We start from the raw sequence: 24,441 nt of genomic DNA, 5'->3' as shown, positions 1-24,441 counted from the left end.
CTCGGCGGCATGATCGACGACCACCCAAAGAGCCGCCGTCACCAGTGCTCATCGAGAGCCTGATGCCCCGCAACGAATGGGCAGAGGACCCCTGCGATTCAGTCAAGACAAAGGCAGCCTACGGCTTCATCATTTCCCACGGCGGCCGTGTCAACTTCGATCCCGATGATGTGGTGGCCAGGATCGAGCGCATCCTTGGCGGAGTTGACGTCCCCGACGAAGTAGAACATTGCCAACATGATATCTTGAGGATGCACGTGATCGACGGAATTTGCTACCAGGCCAGAGACATGGAAATGGAGCAGTTCCGCGGAGTTGTCATGCACGGGATTGCACGCTGTCAAGCTCTTCTGGAAGAGGCCCACAGCCCCAAGAGCCTCCAAGCGCCAGCAGCTCCGTAGGCGGAGGCGGGTCGGGACACTTGGAGTGAACGGGCGCAAGGGTGCTATGCTGATCATGGAGTCCGAGAAGACCATCGTCGGAAGGCCGCCAGCTCAGCCTTTTAGCTTATATTTTATTATAATTGTATGCATATGTAGGTCGCGAGTGTTCTGGGCCTTGCCGCATTTGGCATTTTAAATTATCCTGAATATGTAAGACAATTATTAAGAATTATTAACAACTGCCATTGTAACTTTGCCTCAACGGCAAGCAGAGCGCGCGCAGGGACACTAGAGCGGAGCGCGCCGCGGCCGCCTCAACGGCGAGCAACCACATGGTCAACCTTCTACCATCAATAAATTTTGACCTTGTTTCTCGTCACATTGCTGATTACAACGCAATAAGTAATTGCAAATCTGTTCACAACTATCAAACTAATATGTGTTCACACTTAACACCAGGCTATAAAAACCACCCACTCAAAAATTACTTCACAGTTCCTCTCCTCACCACCCACAAAACTGGTGTTTTCTGTCAAGTCGTTTCACCATGATCGGTAGGAGGAGTTTAGGGTGGAGATATAACCAGGCAGCAAAGACCAAGGCCGCGGAAGCACTAGAGAGGTCCCGCCGTGAAGCCGCAGCCGCAACAGAGATGTCCCGGCGCGCAGCGGAGCCCTCGAACGAGCTCTCATGGGCACACTAGGGCTCTCACAAGCGCGTTCGCGGCGTCGGCCATCGCGGTGAGCTGGCGTTCCTGAAGTCCTTTGCCTGCGACGACGACATTCTCGCTGGCTGATACGTCTCCAACGTATCTATAATTTTTGCTTGCTCCATGCTATTATATATTCTGTTTTGGATGTTTAATGGGCTTTATTATACACTTTTATATTATTTTTGGGACTAACCTATTAACCCAAGGCCCAGTGCAAATTGCTGTTTTTTTGCCTATTTCAGTGTTTCGCAGAAAAGGAATATCAAACGGGGTCCAAACGGAATGAAACCTTTGGGAGCGTGATTTTTGGAACAAACGTGATCCAGAGGACTTGGAGTGGACATCAAGCAATCAACGAGGAGGCCACGAGGTAGGGGGCGCGCCTACCCTCCTGGGCGCGCCCTCCACCCTCGTGGGCCCCTCGTGGCTCCACCGACCTACTTCTTCCGCCTATATATACCTACGTACCCCGAAACCATCCAGGAGCACCACGAAAACCTATTTCCACCGCTGCAACTCTCTGTACCCGTGAGATCCCATCTTGGGACCTTTTCTGGCGCTCCGCCGGAGGGGGCATCGATCATGGAGGGCTTCTACATCAACACCATAGCCTCTCCGATGATGTGTGAGTAGTTTACCTCAGACCTTCGGGTCCATAGTTATTAGCGAGATGGCCTCTTCTCTCTCTTTGGATCTCAATACAAAGTTCTCCTCGATCTTCTTGGAGTTCTATTCGATGTAACTCTTTTTGCGGTGTGTTTGTCGAGATCCGATGAATTGTGGAAGATTATCTATGAACAATATTTGAATCTCCTCTGAATTCTTTTATGTATGATTGGTTAGCTTTGCAAGTCTCTTCGAATTATCAGTTTGGTTTGACCTACTAGATTGATCTTTCTTGCAATGGGAGAAGTGCTTAGCTTTGGGTTCAATCTTGCGGTGCTCGATCCCAGTGACAGTAGGGGAAACGACACGTATTGTATTGTTGCCATCGAGGATAAAAAGATGGGGTTTATATCATATTGCTTGAGTTTATCCCTCTACATCATGTCATCTTGCTTAAAGTGTTACTCCGTTCTTATGAAATTAATACTCTAGATGCATGCTGGATAGCGATCGATGTGTGGAGTAATAGTAGTAGATGCAGGCAGGAGTCGGTCTACTTGTCACGGACGTGATGCCTATATACATGGTCATACCTAGATATTCTCATAACTATGCTCAATTCTATCAATTGCGCGACAGTAATTCATTCACCCACCGTAATACTTATGCTCTTGAGAGAAGCCACTAGTGAAACCTATGGCCCCCGGGTCTATTCTCTATCATATTAATCTACCGTTATTTCTATCACCGTTTATTTTTCTTTCTTTACTTTTACTCTTTATCATAAAAATACCAAAAATATTATCTTATCATCTCTATCAGATCTCACTTTTGCAAGTGGCCGTGAAGGGATTAACAACCCCTTTATCGCGTTGGTTGCAAGGTTCTTATTTGTTTGTGTAGGTACGAGGGACTTGAGCGTGGCCTCCTACTGGATTGATACCTTGGTTCTCAAAAACTGAGGGAAATACTTACGCTACTTTGCTGCATCACCCTTTCCTCTTAAAGGGAAAACCAATGCAGTGCTCAAGAGGTAGCACTGGCGTCACTACGCAGCAGGAGCTGGTCGACGGCTTGATGAAGCTGCTCAAGATTAGCGATGCCTTGGTTGACAAGGCGATCGGCCTCATCGAGCAACTATGGGTGACAATGCGAAGCTCCTCAAGTTGGTCGCTGAGAAGGAGGAGGAGGCCGCCCGCTGGAAGATGCTGCATGAGCAGAGCAGTGCCTCGGAGATGACGCTGAAAGCGGTCGTCGAGGAACTGATGGGTGGCATGAGGAAGCTCCGGATCGAGTGCGAGCAGGAGGTGGAGGAATCCGTGGCTGCTTTCAAGCAAAGTTGTGAGGACTTGAAGAAGGAGCTGGAGGATTTCGCCGCCCGGCGATCCATCGACGAGTAGAGACAGTAGCGACCCAGATCGTTGTTTGCAATTTCCTTCTTCTCTTGCCCCCATATCTTCCGGGCTTTGCCGCATGTGGCATTTTAAATTATCCGGAATATGTAAGACAATTATTATCTGCGCCATTGTAAATTTGTCGTCGTATTATCCGTTGCCATTTTATTTGTGGTCGCATTATCCGTTTCCCTATATGTGGCAATTTAAATTAGGCGGAATACGAGTTGAAAACACGAACAAAGCAAATGCTGCCATGGGATCACAAGGAAACACCCTCCGTCCAGGTGCTTTAATTAACCCATTAATGGAGAAGTTGTGAGCGAGGCGGGCGACGGCTGGTGCATGGATGTCAAAGAGCTCTCTTCCTAGTGAGCATGGGCGGCCTTGATGCTCGCACGAGTCCCGTCGAGCCTGCGAGGTGGACAGGATGCACGCGTCCCGTCGAGCCAGCGCGGCGGACTGCTCGCACGCGTCCCGTCGGGCCTGCACGGCGGACTTCTCGCGCTCGTCCCGTCTAATCAAACAGCTGCACGCACGTCATCGGGTATGGTTAAATTTCGACACGGTTAATATAATACAACCGTTTGCGATATTAACGTGTCAGCTTTTTGTTTCAAAAAGGACTTCGTTGGCTACTAATGTGTGCGCCTCTTCTCAAACTGGACGATTTTTTTACCATGGCATATATGTGCCATGTCATGAAACCATGCCAAGTTTCATGTTTTTTGGGTGACATTTTTGATTTATTGGGATTTTAAAACTGAGATTCTCAATGTTTCAGGGCGACGACAAGTTTGTAATTCATTCCCATTCCTTAAATGAGACCTAAACATGCACCCAATGACACATGTACGATTTCCCACCCATTTTGCTTCACTGGAGCATGTGGTTGTAGTTCAAATTTGAATTATGGACTACATTAAATGCATAGAAAACTTAGTAATTAGTGGCGACATATATACAATGGCCAAACGAACCCTGAATAGTTTCAAATTTCAGCCCGACACTCCTGTTATTCTATGTTGCCTGTAGAAAACAAAGTTCAAGGCGAGAAGAGGCAGCGATTATCGTTTCGCCCACAAGAGGGGCATGTTTCCCTACCGGAACCACAAGGGTTGCAACAGGCTCCGGTTTGTAAAAGGCTTGTAATATAGCTTCGCCCAAATTGTACAATTATATGTACCATGTAGTGATACCATGCCAAGTTTCATGATTTCCTGGTGAGTTTTGGATTTACAGAGATTTAAAAACCGAGATTCACAATGTTTGTGGCCAAGCCAGGACGGCGAGACGGTTGAATTCGTTCCCATTCGTTCCATGGGACCAAAACATGCACCCCAAGGAAACATGTACGTTTTTTCTAGCCATTTTGGTGCACTGGAGCATGTATTTGTAGTTCGGATTTGAATTATGGACATTGAAATGCCTAGAAAACTCAATTAATGAATAAAAAAGGCTAAACAAACCCTGAATAATTTCAAAGTACAGCGCGAATCTCCAGTTGTTCCGTGTCACGTGTAGAAGAAAATGTGAGGCTAAAAGAGGGAGTGATTATCGTTTGGCCCACAAGGGGACACGTTTCCCTATCAAAACCACGAGGGTTCTTGCGACAGGCTCCGGTTTGTAAGATGTTTGTAATAAAGCTTGGCCCAAATTGGCAATGTTTATACCACGCCATATATGTGCCATGACGTGACACCATGCCACCTTTGATGCCTTTCTGGTGAGTTTAGGATTTATGGGGGCTTAAAAACCGAGATTCGAAATGTTTGAGGACGAGCCAGGACACCGGTACGGTTGTAATTCGTTCCCATTCCTGGCATGAGACCTAAACATGCACCCAAGGACACATGTGTAATTTTTCTAGCCATTTGGTGAACTGGAGCATGTATTTGTAGTTCAGATTTGAATTATGGACATGAAATGCCTAGGAAACTCAATTAATGTATAAAAAGGCCAAACAAACCCTGAATAAGTTTAAATTTCAACACGGATATCATGTCGTTCCACGTTGCCCGTGGAAGAAAATACAAGGCGAAAAGAGGCAGTGATTACGTTTCGCCCAGAAGGGGAACACGTTTCCCTATCGGAACCACGAGGCTTCTTTGAGAGAAGCTCTGATTTTTGTAAGAGGTTTGTAATAAAGCTTGGCCCAAATTGGACAATGTTTTTACCACGACATATATGTGCCATACGTGACACCATCATGCCACCTTTGATGACTTTCTGGTGAGTTTAGGATTATGGGGACTTAAAAACCAAGATTCGAAATGTTTGAGGATGAGCCATGACACTGGTACGGTTGTAATTCGTACCCATTCCTGGCATGGGACCTAAACATGCACCCAAGGACACATGTATAATCTTTCTAGCCATTTTGGTGAACTGGAGCATGTATTTGTAGTTCAGATTTGATTATGGGCATTAAATGCCTAGGAAACTCAATTAGTGTATAAAAAGGCCAAACGAACCCTGAATAAGTTTAAATTTCAGCACGAATATCCTGTCGTTCCATGTCGCCCGTAGAAGAAAATTGTGACGCCCCCGATTCAATCATACACGCAAACGTGTACGATCAAGATCCGGGACTCACGGGAAGATATCAGAACACAACTCTAAAAATAAAATAAGTCATATAAGCATCATAATACAAGACAGGGGCCTCGAGGGCTCGAATACAAGTGCTCGATCATAGACAAGTCAGCGGAAGCAACAATATCTGAGTACAGAAATAAGTTAAACAAGTTGCCATAAGATGGCTAGCACAAACTGGGATACAGGTCGAAAGAGGCGCAGGCCTCCTGCTTGGAATCCTCCTAAACTACTCCTGGTCGTCGTCAGCGGCCTTCACGTAGTAGTAGGCACCTCCGGTGTAGTAGGAGTCGTCGTCGACGGTGGCGTCTGGCTCCTGGGATCCAGCATCTGGTTGCAACAACTAGGTAGAAGGGAAAGAGGGAAAAGAGGGAGAAAGGCAACCGTGAGTACTCATCCAAAGTACTCGCAAGCAAGGATCTACACTACATATGCATGGGTATATGTGTAAAGAGGCAATATCGATGGACTGAACTGCAGAATGCTAGAATAAGAGGGGGATAGTGTAACGCCCACGATGCGGCTATATCTCCCACGTGTCGAGGCACGACTTAGAGGCATAACCGCATAGTGGTTTTGTCGCAAGAACGGTCATCTTCACACAATCCCATGTAATGAACAAGAATGGGATAAAGAGTTGGCTTACAATCGCCACTTCACACAATACATAAATATAATTCATACATCATCCAAAATACATACATATAGACCGACTACGGTCAAAATCCAGATGAAAATAAGATAACCCCAAATGCTAGATCCCCGATCGTCCCAACTGGGCTCCACTACTGATCATCAGGAAAAGACACATAGTAACGACCACGTTCCTCGTCAAACTCCCACTTGAGATCGACCCCATCATCTGCACTGGCATCGTCGGCACCTGCAACTATTTGGTAGAATCTGTGAGTCACGGGGACTCAGCAATCTCAAACCCGCGAGATCAAAACTATTTAAGCTTATAGGGAAGGATGGTGTAGTGAGGTGGAGCTGCAGCGGCAATAAGCATATATGGTGGCTAACATACGCAAAAGAGAGCGAGAAGAGAAGCAACGGAGCGGTCGTCAACTAGCAATGACCAAGAAGTGATCCTGAACTCCTATTTACGTCAAACATAACTCAGACTGTGTTCACTTCCCGGACTCCGCCGAGAAGAGACCATCACGGCTACACACGTAGTTGATGTATTTTAACTGGGTCAAATGACAAGTTCTCTACAACCGGGCATTAACAAATTCCCATCTGCCTCATAACCGCGGGCACGGCTTTCGAAAGATAATACCCTGCAGGGGTGTCCCACTCTTAGCCCATCATAAGCTCTCACGGTCAACGAAGGATAAACCTTCTCCCGGAAAGACCCGATCAGTCTCGGAATCCCGGTTTACAAGACATTTCGACAACGGTAAAACAAGACCAGCAAAGCCGCCCGAATGTGCCGACAAATCCCGATAGGAGTTGCACATATCTCGTTCTCAGGGCACACCGGATGAGCAGTCCGTACAACTAAAACCAATCCTCGAGTTTCCCCAAGGTGGCGCTGCAAAGGGCTCTAGTATGGACCAGCACTCAGAGGAACACTGGCCCGGGGGTTTAAAATAAAGATGACCCTCGGGCTCTAGAAAACCCGGAGGAAAAAGGCTTAGGTGGCAAATGGTAAAACCAAGGTTGGGCCTTGCTGGAGGAGTTTTATTCAAGGCGAACTGTCAAGGGGGTCCCATAAATCACCCAACCGCGTAAGGAACGCAAACTCAAGGAACATAATACCGGTATGACAGAAACTAGGGTGGCAAGAGTGGAACAAAACACCAGGCATAAGGCCGAGCCTTCCACCCTTTACCAAAAATATATAGATGCATTAATTAAATAAGAGATATTGTGATATCCCAACATATTCATGTTCCGACATGGAACAAACTTCAACTTCACCTGCAACTAGCAACGCTATAAGAAGGGCTGAGCAAAAGCGGTAACTTAGCCAAACAACGGTTTACTAGGAAAGGATGGTTAGGGGCTGACATGGCAAAATGGGAGACATGATATAGCAAGTGATAGGTAGCGCAGCATGGCAATAGAGCGAACAACTAGCATAGCAAAGATAGAAGTGATTTCGAGGGGTGGTCATCTTGCCTGCAAGGTTCTCAGAGTTGTCGAAAGCTTGATCCTCATAAGCGTACTCAACAGGTTCCTCGTTCACGAACTCGTCTCCCGGCTCTAACCAAGACAAGAACACAAACAAACGGAACCACAATCAACCACGAGAAATGCACAAGCAACATGATGCAAAACATGTATGATATGTGAGATATGATATGCGATGCATATGCGTGCTCCGGAAGGAAAATGATGAACAAGGCAGTAACTTGGCAAACCAAGCATGCCACTGGAAAGATGAGATGATTTCGGTCGAAATCGATATAAAGATCACCGGAAACGGATGCACGGTTTGCAAATGGCAAGCAAAACAAGAATGACACGAATCTGCGATTAACAGCATGATAGCACTTAAATTGCAACAAGCAACAATGCTATGGCACTCCAACATAGCAACAAAGCACATGACAGTAACCTACAGGAGATGGTTGACAAAAGATGAACACTGAGCTACGGCTAGATCACAACATATCAACCTCAAACAAGCATGGCAAAAGTGCAGAAGATAACAGGATCACAGACTTGGTGAAAAACTGGACATGGCAGAAAACAGCATCAGGTAGCAATGTTCAGAGCATGAAATCAACATGCTACAGGAACTTAACATAGCAAAACAAGGCATGGCAGTATTCTACTAAATGCATATGAGAAAAGTCCCTTACTGACCATAAGCCAAAAAGGACCAGAAGATATGATGGCAAGCATGTGAACATAGCAAGTTTCGTTATCAGGTTCCAGACTTAGCAGAAAACAGAGCATGGCAGAAACAATAATATGAGGGCAAGTTGGTGAGCTTGATGCACTCACCACATGGCAATTCATGACAAAACAAGTATCCCTACATCAAGATGGCATGTTTATGAAGCTAACCATGGCAAGAAAAATTGCATAGCATGTATGGATCAACTACAATAAGCTTGGCAAAAATGAATATCATGTTAAGAATCTGCCAGAAATATTTTATAGCAAAAGTAGAGCAAGATTGAGTCATGCTATGGCACTCCATAATTGCAACCAAGGGCAGGAATGGATCACTTACAACAATAGCTACAAAACATCCTTAGTCAACATCTCCAAAATATGCAAGGATCTCTCTGTAGCATCAAGTTTACAAGGCAACAAAATAACAGCAGACAAGGACTTGGAGAAATCACTGTCCCTGAAATCAGAAACATTACGGGGCCTAGTTTGCATGCTTGTGCTAGTCACCATAGAGATCACAAAAATACATGGCATACACCCTTGGAAAGATGGCATGGCATACAACAAAACACATGTAGAGCTCATGCCCATAAGATGCACAGATTTAAAGATACAAAAAATGACAAATCTCCAAGTTCTGATAAGAACCAGCAGATAACAGCAACTAGCCCTCTTGCAACAGAGATTTGGGCATCAATATGACCTCTAATGAACATGGTGCAATTGAACAAAATGTAGAGCATCACGAGACGAACAATTTGACATATTACACGCGCGAATCGGAGCTACATGCAAGAAGTTATGCACTATTGAACATGAGCATATGCTATAAAATGCAAAGAAACTTGGATAAAAATCGGGCACGGGAAAGTCAACCACCTCGAACAGTGGATCTGGATCAGGCTGTTCTTCGAGGGAGCTCGCCGGCCGACGGGAGAGGAAGAAGAGGAAGGTCGGCGGCGGGGCAGGCCCGAGGCGGCGGTGGCCGCGGTGGCGGGGGTCGGCGCCGGCGCGGGGAGGCGGTGAGGCGGCGGCGGGGCAGGCCGGCGGGCCGGCGGGCGGCGCCGCGGCGGCGGTGGTGCGGCGAGGCGGGGAGGCTCGGGCGCGGGACGCGGGCCGGGAGGAGCGGCGGCGCTGGGCTCGGGCGGGCCGCGGGCGAGCCCGTGGGCCTTGGCGGCGGCGACGAACGGCGGCGTGCCACGTGGCGGCGGCGGCGCGGGTGGACGCGTCCGGCTCCACCCGGACGTGTCCGGCGGCGGAGAGGGACGAGGGTTAGGGTTTGGACTGTGTTTGTATACGGGAGGGGATGCTCTTATATAGCTAGAGGGAGCTAGGAGGCTCCAAATGAGGTGCGGTTTTCGCCCACACGATCGTGATCGAACGACCTAGAGCATGGAAGAGAGTTTGGTGGGTTTTGGGCTGGTTTTTAGGGGGGGTTTGCTGCACACACAAATGGACTTGGCGGATGCCCGGTTAACCGTTGGAGTACCAAACGACCTCCAAATGGAACGAAACTTGACCGGTGGTCTCCGGGTGGTATATTAAGGCTACTTGACAAGCCTCGGTCCATTCCGAGAAAGTTTGACACCCGCACACGAAAGAAAACAAGAGGGGTGCACCGGAGGAGATAGGACCGCCGGATTGCAAAACAGACAATGGGGAAAATGCTCGGATGCAAGAGACGAACACGTATGCAAATGCAATGCACATGATGACATGATATGAAATGCATGACATGAACAAAATGCAAAACGAAAAACAAAAACCCGACCACGGAGGGAATATCATATCACATAGCCGAAAATGGCAAGAGTCGGAGTTACAAATATGGCAAGTTACAAGCGGGGTGTTACAACACTCCACCACTACGAGAGGATCTCGTCCCGAGATCTAGGACTGAAAGAACTCCGGATATTCAGAACGAAGATGGTCCTCGCGTTCCCAGGTGGCTTCCCGGTCAGAATGGTGCGACCACTTCACTTTCAGAAATTTGATTGACTTGTTGCGAGTCTTGCACTCAGTTTCTTCAAGAATGGCAACGGGGTGCTCATGATAAGACAAATCTTCTTGGAGGTCAATTTCTTCGAAGTTGATAGTGCGCTCAGGCGTCTTGAAGCACTTGCGGAGCTGTGACACGTGGAACACATCGTGCACGTTCGCGAAGTTGGAAGGAAGCTCAAGTTGATAGGCGAGGTCGCCTCTTTTGCCAATGATCTTGAAAGGACCCACATATCTAGGGGCAAGCTTCCCTTTGATACCGAAGCGATGAGTGCCTTTCATTGGAGAGACGCGGAGGTAGACATGGTCTCCGATCTCGAAAGCCAAATCACGGTGCTTACTATCATAGTAACTCTTCTGGCGCGATTGCGCGGCTTTGAGATTATCACGGATGACTTTACACATTTCTTCAGCTTCAGTGATTAAGTCATTGCCAAGAAGTTGGCGTTCACCAGTCTCTGACCAATTGAGAGGAGTACGGCACTTTCTGCCATAGAGAATCTCGAATGGGGCCTTGCCCGAACTCGCTTGGAAGCTGTTGTTGTAGGAGAATTCAGCATATGGAAGACAATCTTCCCATTTCATGCCAAAGGAAATGACACAAGCCCTGAGCATATCTTCAAGAATTTGATTGACTCGCTCGACTTGGCCACTAGTTTGAGGATGGAAAGCTGTGCTGAAGCGAATGTTTGTGCCCATGGCCTTCTGGAAGGAGTCCCAGAACTTAGAGGTGAAGATGCTTCCACGATCTGAAGAAATCAATTGTGGAATGCCGTGCAAGGAGACAATTCTGGAGGTGTATAGCTCTGCCAGCTGAGCTGCTGTGATGGATTCTTTGATTGGAAGGAAATGAGCCACTTTAGAAAGCTTGTCGATGACAACGAAGATAGCATCATTTCCACGCTTGGACTTTGGAAATCCAGTCACGAAGTCCATTTCGATATGATCAAACTTCCATTCTGGGATAGCAAGAGGTTGGAGGAGACCAGCTGGTCGTTGGTGTTCTGCTTTCACTCTTCGACAGACATCACATTCATTCACGAATTGAGCAATTTCTCGCTTCATTCGAGTCCACCAATACGACTGCTTGAGGTCATGGTACATCTTCGTACTTCCAGGATGAATGGAAGGAGAGAATTGTGCGCCTCGTTCATTATGACTTTCCTTAGATCACCTTTAGGAACCACAATCCGGTCCTCGAAGAATAAAGTGTCTCTGTCATCAATGCGATAGCACTTGTATTTGGAAAGACCCTTGTCGATACCACGTTTCACCTTCTTCACCATGGCATCAAGGAGTTGTGCCTCACGAATTTGATCTTCCAAAGTAGGAGAGACTATGAGGTTGGCAAGAAAGCCTTGAGGAACAACTTGGAGATTCAGCTTGCGGAAAGCTTCACAAAGATCCGGTTGGAAAGGCTTGAGAATTAAGCTGTTGCAATAAGCCTTCCTGCTTAAAGCATCTGCAATGACATTGGCCTTGCCTGGAGTATATTCAATACTCGGATTGTACTCTTGAATCATTTCGACCCATCGAGTCTGCCTGAGGTTGAGGTTGGGCTGAGTGAAGATGTACTTGAGACTCTTGTGATCGGTGAAAATGTCCACTTGTCTTCCCAACAAGAGATGTCTCCACGTTATTAATGCATGGACAACTGCCGCCAACTCAAGATCGTGAGTGGGGTAGTTCTTCTCGTTGGGCTTCAACTGACGAGAGGTATAGGCCACAACTTTCTTCTCTTGCATTAACACAGCACCGAGACCTTGGAGAGAAGCATCACAGAAAACTTCAAACGGCTTGGATTCATCAGGAGGAGTCAAGACAGGAGCTGTGACTAGTTTCTCTTTGAGAGTGTTGAAAGCAACGTCACACTCAGGAGACCAGACATACTTCACATGCTTCTGGAGGAGGTTGGAAAGAGGCTTTGCAATCTTGGAGAAATTCTCAACGAATCTTCGGCAATAGCTTGCAAGACCAAGAAAACTGCGGAGCTGCTTGACATTCTGAGGAGGTTCCCAATTCACAATTGCGGACACCTTCTCGGGGTTAACAGCGATGCCCTTGGCAGAGATGATGTGACCAAGGAAAAGAACTTCATCGAGCCAAAACTCACATTTGGAGAACTTCGCATAGAATTGATACTCTCTGAGCTTGTCGAGCACCAATCGCAAATGTTTGGCATGGTCCTTCTTATTCTTGGAGAAGACCAAGATATCATCGAGATACACCAGGACGAATTCATTGGTATAGGGGTTGAAGATGAAATTCATCATCCGAGAGAACACTGGAGGAGCATTGACAAGGCCGAAAGACACGACAGTATATTCATAAGAACCAAAGCTTGTTCTGAATGCTGTCTTGGGAATATCTTCTTCACGAATGCGAATCTGATGATAACCCATACGAAGGTCAAGCTTCGAGAATACTTTAGCACCTTTGAGTTGCTGAAATAGCTCATTGATGTTGGGAAGTGGATACTTGTTCTTGATTGTCTTCTTGTTCAATGGACGGTAGTCGACACAAAGTCGGTCCGTGCCATCCTTCTTCTTGACAAAAAGAACACCACAACCCCATGGAGAAGAACTCGGTCTGATCAAACCCAGACGCTCTTGTTCATCGAGCTGTTTCTTCAATTCCTTCAGCTCGTTGGGTCCAAGCTTGTATGGACGCTTGCAAACGGGTTCAGTGCCAGGCTCTAGTTCGATAACGAACTCAACTGGCCGATGAGGAGGCATACCCGGAAGCTCTTCTGGAAAGACATCTTGATACTCACAAACGACTGGAATTTGAGAGATGGCATTCAATTCGCCCTTCTCATTGAGAGAAAATAACCGAATGGTTTCATCACGAGCGGCATAAATAATCACATCCTCAGAAGAGTGTGTCAATTGAATTTCCCTGGCAGCACAATCAAGTTGAGCCTTGTGCTTAGAAAGCCAGTCCATCCCGAGAATAAGATCAATATCCGAGTCACCAAGAACAATTGGAGAAGACAGAAATTCATAGTCGCCCATCTTGATTGCGGAATCCCGAACGAATGCTCGAGAAGTCAGTTGTCGAGCCGGAGAAACAATAGACAGAGGACTCGGCAATACTTCAGTAACCAGATCATGCATAGCCACAAAAGGTCTAGAAATGAAAGAATGCGATGCACCAGTATCAAAAAGAACTTTTGCAGGAATATCATTAACAGGAAGATTACCCATTATCACATCAGTAGATTCCTCCGCTTGAGCTGCATTCATCATGTTCACCTTTGCAGACTTTGGATTATGCTTGACCACTGCATTGCTGGAAGATCTGACAGGAGGAGGAGGAGGCAGACGCCTTTGGTTGAAGCACTTGTTAGCATAGTGACCTTTCTGCTGACACTTGTTGCAAGTCACCTCTGAGAGTGGACGGTGATAAGGAGCATTGGACTTTGGAGCTTGATTCTGAGACTTGTTCTGATAGCCAGAGTTGGAAGAACCATGGCCACCTTTGTTCTTCTGCTGGTAAGGCTGACGAAACGGAGGAGGAGGAGGCAACCAGAACTTCTGTTGCTTAGCTGTCACAAGTGAGGAAGAAGAAGACTGAACTGCGTCTCTGACTCTCTTCTTAGAAGCCTCACACTTGAGCTGAGCAGCCTCTTGCTTCAGTGCCATATTGTAGAATTGATCAAACTGAGTAGGCTCAACAAGAACGAGAGCTAACTGCAGATCCTCTTTAAGGCCACCTCTGAAGTGATAGATCATGCTCTTTTCATCAGGAACGTCTTGTTTAGCGAAGCGAGCAAGTTTCTGAAACTGGATGTTGTATTGATACACAGACATGTTGCCTTGCTTGAGATTGCGGAACTCCTCACGCTTGCTCTCAACAACACTTTGTGGAATGTGGTGCGCTTTGAAGTCCCGACAGAAGTCAGTCCAAGTGATCACACGACCTCCTCTGGAATCTTTGTATTGTTGATACCAATCAGCAGCTTGGTCCTTGAGCTGGAAAGAAGCGAACTTGACATAGTCCTCAGGCCTGACATTGCTACATTCAAAATGCTTGTTGATGTCCACGAGCCAATCATCGGCATCCGTGGCCTCGGCACAGTAGCTGAAAGACTTGGGCTGATTTGCGAGAAACTGGTTGAGTGTAGCGAAGTGAAGCTGATTGTTGCCTTGACCTTGATTGCCTTGATTGCCTTGCCCTTGGGTACGTTCTTGCAAGAGTTGCAGAATCATCTGAGCATTGGCGTTGGTGGCTGCCATGATAGCTTGCCATGCCTCCGGAGGTGGAGGTGGTGGCGGAGGGTTCGCTTGACTCCCTTCATTGCGATCCGGATTCTGACGCGTTGGCGGAGCCATCCTGAAGAGGGTGACATCCGTTAGCATCTTGATAGACAAATAGATAAGTAGAATCAACGGATAGAAATTGCAACATATAGTCTTCACAATAAACATTCGAACGAAGATGAACGAATGAATTCCGTAGTAAATCATCACACTTCCATAAGTTGAGAAGCCACTTGAAAAAGATATGGAATCAACATATGACTTCGAAGCAACTCGAATATCACAATTCAAAACAAAACAAAGTATTGGCTTGCAGAATAAGCCGGAACAAACATATGATAGAGATTTCGTCCGAAGTTTTCGTGGTGGGGCCCACACGGGCTCAATCGTACAGCACCATCATGTACAAGGCTGTGCACATGACATACGAAGCGTCCCCGAGTCGGCATAGCCAAGGACTCTTTAAGACACTACGAGACCACTGTAAAACCAACCGTGTACAGGCGGACCACTAGACGTCGAACCCCAATCTCATATCATGCGTCTGTCGGAAAGATATCCTAAGGCTACTTGAATTCCCACTTATAAACTCCCGAAACTTTCTGGTTATGCAATCTGGTGTTGGGGATACAGGGGACACAAAATATATCACCCAAACTAGCAATCCCTAAATCCAGCTGTATCCATCCGTCAACACATAACCAAGAAACCTTCGGAAATCGTTTACCTCAACCTTCGAAAACATCCGTTATACAAGTTATGGCAATACTCCCGAACTCCCGCCCCAGTACTGGGTGGCGTCGAGGTGATCTCACCAACAACTGCATAAAAGAGATTTCGATGTCGGCGAAACTCAGGTATTCCAGAACTGCAACGATAAAATTGTGACGACAACACCTCGGAGCTCAACTCCCCGGGACACTGCCACAACCCCTAAATGTCAGGAGGCACCAAGAACAATGTTCTCGTCACAAAACCATCGGAACGATTCCAAGATACCCGCGTGATCCTAAATTTTTTTAGTGAAATTTGAGGAGAGAATAGTCAAAACTTCTACGTCAGGAGACCTCACCAGAGCGACGAAGGGACTGAGGAGTAAAAAGAATCCTACTCTCCGATATATATAATCCTAAGACTCAAAACATTTTTGTTCTAGACTCAACAACGCCAGCGATTCGATCAAGCAGGGGGCTCCTAAGTCGGGGATGGCTCTGATTACCAACTTGTAACGCCCACGATGCGGCTATATCTCCCACGTGTCGAGGCACGACTTAGAGGCATAACCGCATAGTGGTTTTGTCGCAAGAAGGGTCATCTTCACACAATCCCATGTAATGAACAAGAATGGGATAAAGAGTTGGCTTACAATCGCCACTTCACACAATACATAAATATAATTCATACATCATCCAAAATACAAACATATAGACCGACTACGGTCAAAATCCAGATGAAAATAAGATAACCCCAAATGCTAGATCCCCGATCGTCCCAACTGGGCTCCACTACTGATCATCAGGAAAAGACACATAGTAACGACCACGTTCCTCGTCGAACTCCCACTTGAGATCGACCCCATCATCTGCACTGGCATCGTCGGCACCTGCAACTGTTTTGGTAGAATCTGTGAGTCACGAGGACTCAGCAATCTCACACCCGCGAGATCAAGACTATTTAAGCTTATAGGAAAGGATGGTGTAATGAGGTGGAGCTGCAGCGGCAATAAGCATATATGGTGGCTAACATACGCAAAAGAGAGCGAGAAGAGAAGCAACGGAGCGGTCGTCATCTAGCAATGACCAAGAAGTGATCCTGAACTCCTACTTACGTCAAACATAACTCAGACCGTGTTCACTTCCCGGACTCCGCCGAGAAGAGACCATCACGGCTACACACGCAGTTGATGTATTTTAATTGGGTCAAGTGACAAGTTCTCTACAACCGGACATTAACAAATTCCCATCTGCCTCATAACCGCGGGCACGGCTTTCGAAAGATAATACCCTGCAGGGGTGTCCCAACTTAGCCCATCATAAGCTCTCACGGTCAACGAAGGATAAACCTTCTCCCGGAAAGACCCGATCAGTCTCGGAATCCCGGTTTACAAGACATTTCGACAATGGTAAAACAAGACCAGCAAAGCCGCCCGAATGTGCCGACAAATCCCGATAGGAGCTGCACATATCTCGTTCTCAGGGCACACCGGATGAGCAGTCCGTACAACTAAAACCAATCCTCGAGTTTCCCCAAGGTGGCGCTGCAAAGGGCTCTAGTTTGGACCAGCACTCAGAGGAACACTGGCCCGGGGGTTTAAAATAAAGATGACCCTCGGGCTCTAGAAAACCCGGGGGAAAAAGGCTTAGGTGGCAAATGGTAAAACCAAGGTTGGGCCTTGCTGGAGGAGTTTTATTCAAGGCGAACTGTCAAGGGGGTCCCATAAATCACCCGACCGCGTAAGGAACGCAAACTCAAGGAACATAATCCCGGTATATCAGAAACTAGGGCGGCAAGAGTGGAACAAAACACCAGGCATAAGGCCGAGCCTTCCACCCTTTACCAAAATATATAGATGCATTAATTAAATAAGAGATATTGTGATATCCCAACATATCCATGTTCCGACATGGAACAAACTTCAACTTCACCTGCAACTAGCAACGCTATAAGAAGGGCTGAGCAAAAGCGGTAACTTAGCCAAACAACGGTTTGCTAGGAAAGGATGGTTAGAGGCTGACATGGCAAAATGGGAGACATGATATAGCAAGTGATAGGTAGCGCAGCATGGCAATAGAGCGAACAACTAGCAAAGCAAAGATAGAAGTGATTTCGAGGGGTGGTCATCTTGCCTGCAAGGTTCTCAGAGTTGTCGAAAGCTTGATCCTCGTAAGCGTACTCAACAGGTTCCTCGTTCACGAACTCGTCTCCCGGCTCTACCCAAGACAAGAACACAAACAAACGGAACCACAATCAACCACGAGAAATGCACAAGCAACATGATGCAAAACATGTATGATATGCGAGATATGATATGCGATGCATATGCGTGCTCCGGAAGGAAAATGATGAACAAGGAAGTAACTTGGCAAACCAAGCATGCCACTGGAAAGATGAGATGATTTCGGTCGAAATCGATATAAAGATCACCGGAAACGGATGCACGGTTTGCAAATGGCAAGCAAAACAAGAATGACACGAATCTGCGATTAACAGCATGATAGCACATAAATTGCAACAAGCAACAATGCTACAGCACTCCAACATAGCAACAAAGCACATGACAGTAACCTACAGGAGATGCTTCACAAAAGATGAACACCGAGCTACGGCTAGATCACAACATATCAAGCTCAAACAAGCATGGCAAAAGTGCAAAAGATAACAGGATCACAGACTTGGTGAAAAACTGGACATGGCAGAAAACAGCATCAGGTAGCAATGTTCAGAGCACGAAATCAACATGCTATAGGAATTTCACATAGCAAAAAAAGGCATGGCAGTATTCTACTAAATGTATATGACAAAAGTCCCTTACTGACCATAAGCCAAAAAGGACCAGAAGATATGATGGCAAGCATGTGAACATAGCAAGTTTCGTTATCAGGTTTCAGACTTTGCAGAAAACAGAGTATGGCAGAAACAATAATATGAGGGCATGTTGCTGAGCTTGATGCACTCACCACAAGGCAATGCATGACAAAACAAGCATACTTACAGAAAGATGGCATGTTTATGAAGCTAACCATGGCAAGAAAAATTGCATAGCATGTATGGATCAACTACAATAAGCTTGGCAAAAATGAATATCATGTTAAGAATCTGCCAGAAATATTTTATAGCAAAAGTAGAGCAAGATTGAGTCATGCTATGGCACTCCATAATTGAAAACAAGGGTAGGAATGGATCAATTACAACAATAGCTACAAAACATCCTTACTGAACATCTCCAAAATATGCAAGGATCTCTCTGTAGCATCAAGTTTACAAGGCAACAAAATAACAGCAGACAAGGACTTGGAGAAATCACTAAGTCCCTGAAACCAGAAACATTACGGGCCTAGTTTGCATGCTTGTGCTAGTCACCATAGAGATCACAAAAATACATGGCATACACACTTGGAAAGATGGCATGGCATACAACAAAACACATGTAGAGCTCATGCCCATAAGATGCACAGATTTAAAGATACAAAAAATGACAAATCTCCAAGTTCTGATAAGAACCAGAAGATAACAGCAACTAGCCCTCTTGCAACAGAGATTTGGGCATCAAGATGACCTCTAATGAACATGGTGCAATTAAACAAAATGTAGAGTATCACGAGACGAACAATTTGACATATTACACAAGCGAATCGGAGCTACATGCAAGAAGTTATGCACTATCAAACATGAGCATATGCTATAGAATGCAAAGAAACTTGGATAAAAATCGGGCACGGGAAAGTATCCCCGGTGTTTCGCGTTTTCGGACAGATGAACCGGAGGGGGAAAGTTGTCTGTTTGCTATGCTAGGGATGTGTGGCGGACAAACGGGCTGCGTATCCGGATTCGTCTCGTCGTTCTGAGCAACTTTCATGTACAAAGTTTTTCCATCCGAGCTACAGTTTATTTTATATTAATTTTAATAGATTTAATCATTTTTAGAATTTACTTAATTATTTTAAATCAACATTATCCAGAATAGTGCTTGCTGACGTCATCATGACGTCAGCAGTCAACAGGGCGTTGACTAAGTCAATCTGACGTGTGGGTCCCGCAGGTCATACTCTTTTTATTCTAATTAGGATTTAACTAATCTAATTATTGTTTAATTAATTAACAATAGTTAATTAGGTTAACTAAACAGGATTAATTAATTTAGTTAATTAATTAATTAAATTTATTTTTATTATTAATATTTTTAATCCTTTTTTAATAGACGTTCTGGGGCGTGGGCCCCTCATGTCATGGGCCTAGAGGCCTAGCGGGTTTCGGGCACTGGGTGCGGGCATAGCCCGAACGGGCGCACGGGCGCAAGGGCGGGGGTGGCCGGAGCGATGGCAGGTGAAGGCGGCACCGGCGCGGAGCGCGCGAGGGGGTGCTGCGGGAGGCGGGAGCGTAGGGGGGTGGCTGGTGCGGCGGCAGCAAGGATGGCCGAGCGGCATCAGGGGCGGAGTGGGCGCGCGGGTCGCGGACGGCACGGGGAGCGCGCGAACGAGCACGGGCCGGCCACGAGAAGCGGCCGTGGGGGCGCGGGGAGCTGCGGGGCCGGGCGGAGCCGGGCGCAGGCTGGCCGGAGCGACGGCGGCCAGTGGTGCGGTGGCGGCAGCGGGTGGCCGCGATGGAAGCGGGAGGCGGCGCGCAGCGGGCACGAGAAGCAGCCGGCGAGCATGCCGAGCTGGACGAGCGGGAGGGGCGGCAGGCCGGAGCGGGCAGCGGGGCGGGGTGCGTGCGCGTGGTGGACGGCCAACGGGCACGCGACATCGGGGGTGACCGCGGGCGCGGAAGCCGGACGGCGCCGGCGGGCGCGGCCAGCGCGGCGTCCACGGGCGTAGGGAGCAGAGGGGAGTGGAGAGGGGCGAGGGCTCACGGGGGTTTCGTAGGGCACGGGCACGGGGTTCGAGGCAGGGGATGGGGACGACACAGCCGTAGGGGAGGCAGTCCGGCGGGAAGGACCAGCGAACAGTGGGGCTCCGGCGTCGGCGTCGAACGGCGGGGGCGCTTCGGGCCATCAGGGGGGCGACACGGTAGGCGCGGCGGGGTCGAGCCCCTCCCCGATCCAGATGGGATCGAGAGGAGAGGGGGGAGACGTGGGTGTGTGGGGGTGTCGGTTAGGGTTTCGGTAGGTGGGTGGATAAGGGAGCGGGGGTGGGCTGGCGGTTGGCCTTTGCCAGGTTGGGCCGGTGGCCTGCTGGGCCAGAGCCCAGTGGGGGGAGGGTACTTTCTTTTCTTTTCTTTGTTTTGTTTTCTCCTAGTTTGCTTTTCTGTTTTCATTTTAGTTTCTGATATTTTTAGTTTCTTTAAAATACTAAGTTAGCACCTAAATTAGTATCATCAAAATAGGACACTGCCAACCTAGTTTGAACCCAAAATAAATTAGTTTAATATTTCTATATTTTCAAAAGCAATTAAATTATTATTTTAGCCACTGGTTTTAATTAGTTTTAGGGCATTTAAACACGTTGAAAAAGGTTGGTTCCACCACCAAAATTAGTTTTAATATTTGAAAACTTTTATTGTTTGCTTGATTTTGAATTTGAATTTGAATTTGAATCGGTTTTAAACTAACGCGAGTTTATCGACAGTAACCGAGGTGACATGGCAACATTAGCAGAGGTTCACTGTAGCTTAATTACCTGGGCGTTACAATTCTCCTCCACTACAAGAAATCTCCTCCCGAGATTTAAGAGGGGGACTAGGGGGTAAGGTCTGGTTACGAAATTCTAACGAATCTTCTCGGTTTTGGTTGCTCTTCTCGAAGTGGTCGATCCATTACATTGATGTCTTCATTTTTCTGCTTCAGGTCATTAAGATGAAGTCAGCATCCTTTCTTCGGAAACTCCATCGTACTTACAAAAGAATAAAGGGGGAGCATTCCGGGAGAACGGACCTCGGCAAGGTTGACTATCTGGAAGATAACATCGGGGAGGGAGGCGGAAAGTAACTCTCGAATTGAAACCTCCGAAAATATCGAGAGCAAAGTAAGGAGGTACCATGAGAAGTTTCAAACGGATAGGCAAGCGTTCGATGCCTAATCAGAAGGTATTGTTCACTAGGCAGGTGGCCCGTGAATTTCACACGAAGTCAAGCGTGAGGAGTAACTTGGACAACAGGGTGTACAGGAGAGTCAGGTCTCGATCCTGTGGAACTGTGGGTTATGGGCCCACTATGTGGGTTAAAAGTAGGAAGGGGGATGACGTCTTGCATGATCATGTAAGCAAGGCATGTCAGAGGATAGACTATCGATTATGTCGGCAACAACCATTGGTACCAAGGGCGAGGGACGAAGAGAACCATTTTCCTGCTCGTTGAACGAGGCGGACCAATAGGCAAAGTTCTCGTCCATCGGTAGTTACCGGAATGCTATCAACAAAAGCAACAGGGTCTTACTGACACGGTTGTACACCAAGGTGTTTACATAAGCAGAAGAATATTACTGCTTAGATCATATAGATCACCAGAAAGGTTAAACAAAACAATGGAAAGGAAAAGGTGATCTTCATGTTAAACAGAACAATGGAAAGGAAAATGCGTATAAACACATATTTCAGGAGTATATCCTTCCCAAGGACAAGCAGAGCATTAATATCCATGACAGGATATAAAGTAGCAAACCCTTTAGGTAAGGGAGAGAAATTTCATGACATTACCCATACGACGGTGTTGGATAATTGGTAAAGAAATTTTAGCATTGTGTTTTAAATGTTCTTATCGAAGATCGGGGTACCATAGACAAGCTCCGAGATAGAATTGGCATGGTCTTCAAGCAAAGGTCGGAATTTGGATACACAAAGGATTCATCAGGAACAACATATAGAATAAGTCTTACGACTTACTCATGGGAGAATGGTTAACCTTGCTAAATAGGAAACTGTAACAATAGATTCTCCGGCCAGGTGTGCTAGGCATGACATCACCTTACCGAGTCATATAAAGACCAATGTTGTAACTCTTGGAAGGATGTTCCAACCATCATATCTGACCGAGATTCAGATCTGATTGGTGTCAGGATAACTTAGACTCAGGATGCCTGAGAAGAAAGGTGCAACACAAATTGACGAGATGACATTGTAAGGTTCTCGGGAGATGAACTATGGAAGCGAGTTACGAACAAGAGTTTCATCATTAGACCAAGGAGCGGATGAGGAGGTGGCTGAGGCACTCAACGACAACTCATCGAGACTCCCAAAAAGATGGATTTCCACAATTATGTGAACAAGGAGATAACATTTGTCAGATCAAATGATATACTGATGTATGCCCGAGGAGAACATCCACGAGTAAACATTGGTTGAAGGGTGCACCCGAAATATGGGCTTAGGTAGCATGATCAATGTTAGTATGGTGATTTCATAACCAATACACCAAGAATGAAACCATCGTTCATTAACTTACAAGCAATAGGGTTGTTAGAAGTTTGGAATTACACCGCACATTTCATTTGTTGGTATTCCGGTTAGCACAATACAGGGACCAAGGATTGAACGGAATTGCGAGAAGTATCACGATGAATCAAGAATTCTTAAGAGGTGGTGAAATTCTCACGACATTCTTGACATAAAAATGGTACTATTTTCAAGGTAAAGGAGAACAAATGATGGTAGCAAAGGAAACTCAAGGTATAACACAAAACGAACAAGTTTTGTGTTGAGTTAAGACAATAAAGTGGTCGATGATAACACAAATCATCGAGGCAAGGATGGTATTCTCATCATGAATTCGATCGATATCCTGGAAGAGCTCATAACGGTTGATGATGATCCCGACAATTTGTCGAGAGATTCATGAAGATGTAATCAATCAGCGACGACATCAGGTCAAAGGGAATGATGAAGCGAAGGGTATTGGAACCATGGGTACGACACAAGCTCAGAAATCCAGTTTGTGGTTCGAGGTGAAACGATAAGACAAGGAAATCGACGTAAGCTTAGCTTATTGTCGAAAGATGTGCTCCAGTAATAAGGAACGGGTGGCACAGTTAAATTTTAGCATGATAATGATATAGCCAATCAGGCTAGGAATGACTTGAAGGATTATTAAACTCATAAGCCACGAAAATTACTTAGAGTTATTGAATCGGAGTGATGAATCGATTCACTTATCGGTGTTCTCGAGTGACTATTTACTCATAACCCGAGGGGGCACTGGAATCGGCAAGAATAATAGTTGATGAAGAACTCATAAGAAGTTATGTAGTACCGTGATATTCTCGAGATACCTGAGGGTATACTCGAAGGTAGAGCAGAATAGAGGTTGGATAGATGTAATGACCTGCAGAAGACAAGTGCTTCAACTTGTCCGAGGAATGGGATCAAAGAAGAATAATATGGTCGAAATATTTTGCAAGAAGCTTCCATGATAAGTTCCACATCGGGTCCATGGGCATGAACACAAGTTCAAGGTCGACTCCCACTTCTTCAATGTATAACCTTCCATTCACCTCTCGCTTTTCAAAAATGACATTAGTTGTTGAAAGTTTTATCTGGTGCAATACCAGATAAGTATGACCCGTGGAATCTTTCGGGTTCACATAGATTAAGGAAGGCATAAGGTTCAACCCATCGGGATATCTTAGAAACATATACCACAAGTTTCAAGAGTAAATATCACCAGCTCGAAAGCAGAGCATGGTTGGCCAAATCAGAGAATAGGATTTACTAATGGCATTATGTATCAGGGAAGAATTTACAAGGAGATTAAATATGAAGGACACTGTCGAATGATAATCCAATAAAGGATCTGACGGTCCATAGTGGAGCTTATGTGAGCATCTGCACACAACCAGTTGAAGAAAGGATGCAAGGGCATCAGATTATAGAACATCTGAATGATTCGATGCTTAGATATCAAAGGAATTATGATTTCCAAATCGAAGGATCAGAAGCAGATGCTCTGATCAAGGGTGGATAAGTTCAATAGACCTAAGGGTACAATTGACA

This window comes from Triticum aestivum, chromosome 3D, assembly GCF_018294505.1.
Source record: "Triticum aestivum cultivar Chinese Spring chromosome 3D, IWGSC CS RefSeq v2.1, whole genome shotgun sequence".
NCBI lineage: Eukaryota > Viridiplantae > Streptophyta > Magnoliopsida > Poales > Poaceae > Triticum > Triticum aestivum.
The sequence above is the reverse complement of the archived record's forward strand: the minus strand, read 5'-3'. Positions refer to the sequence as shown.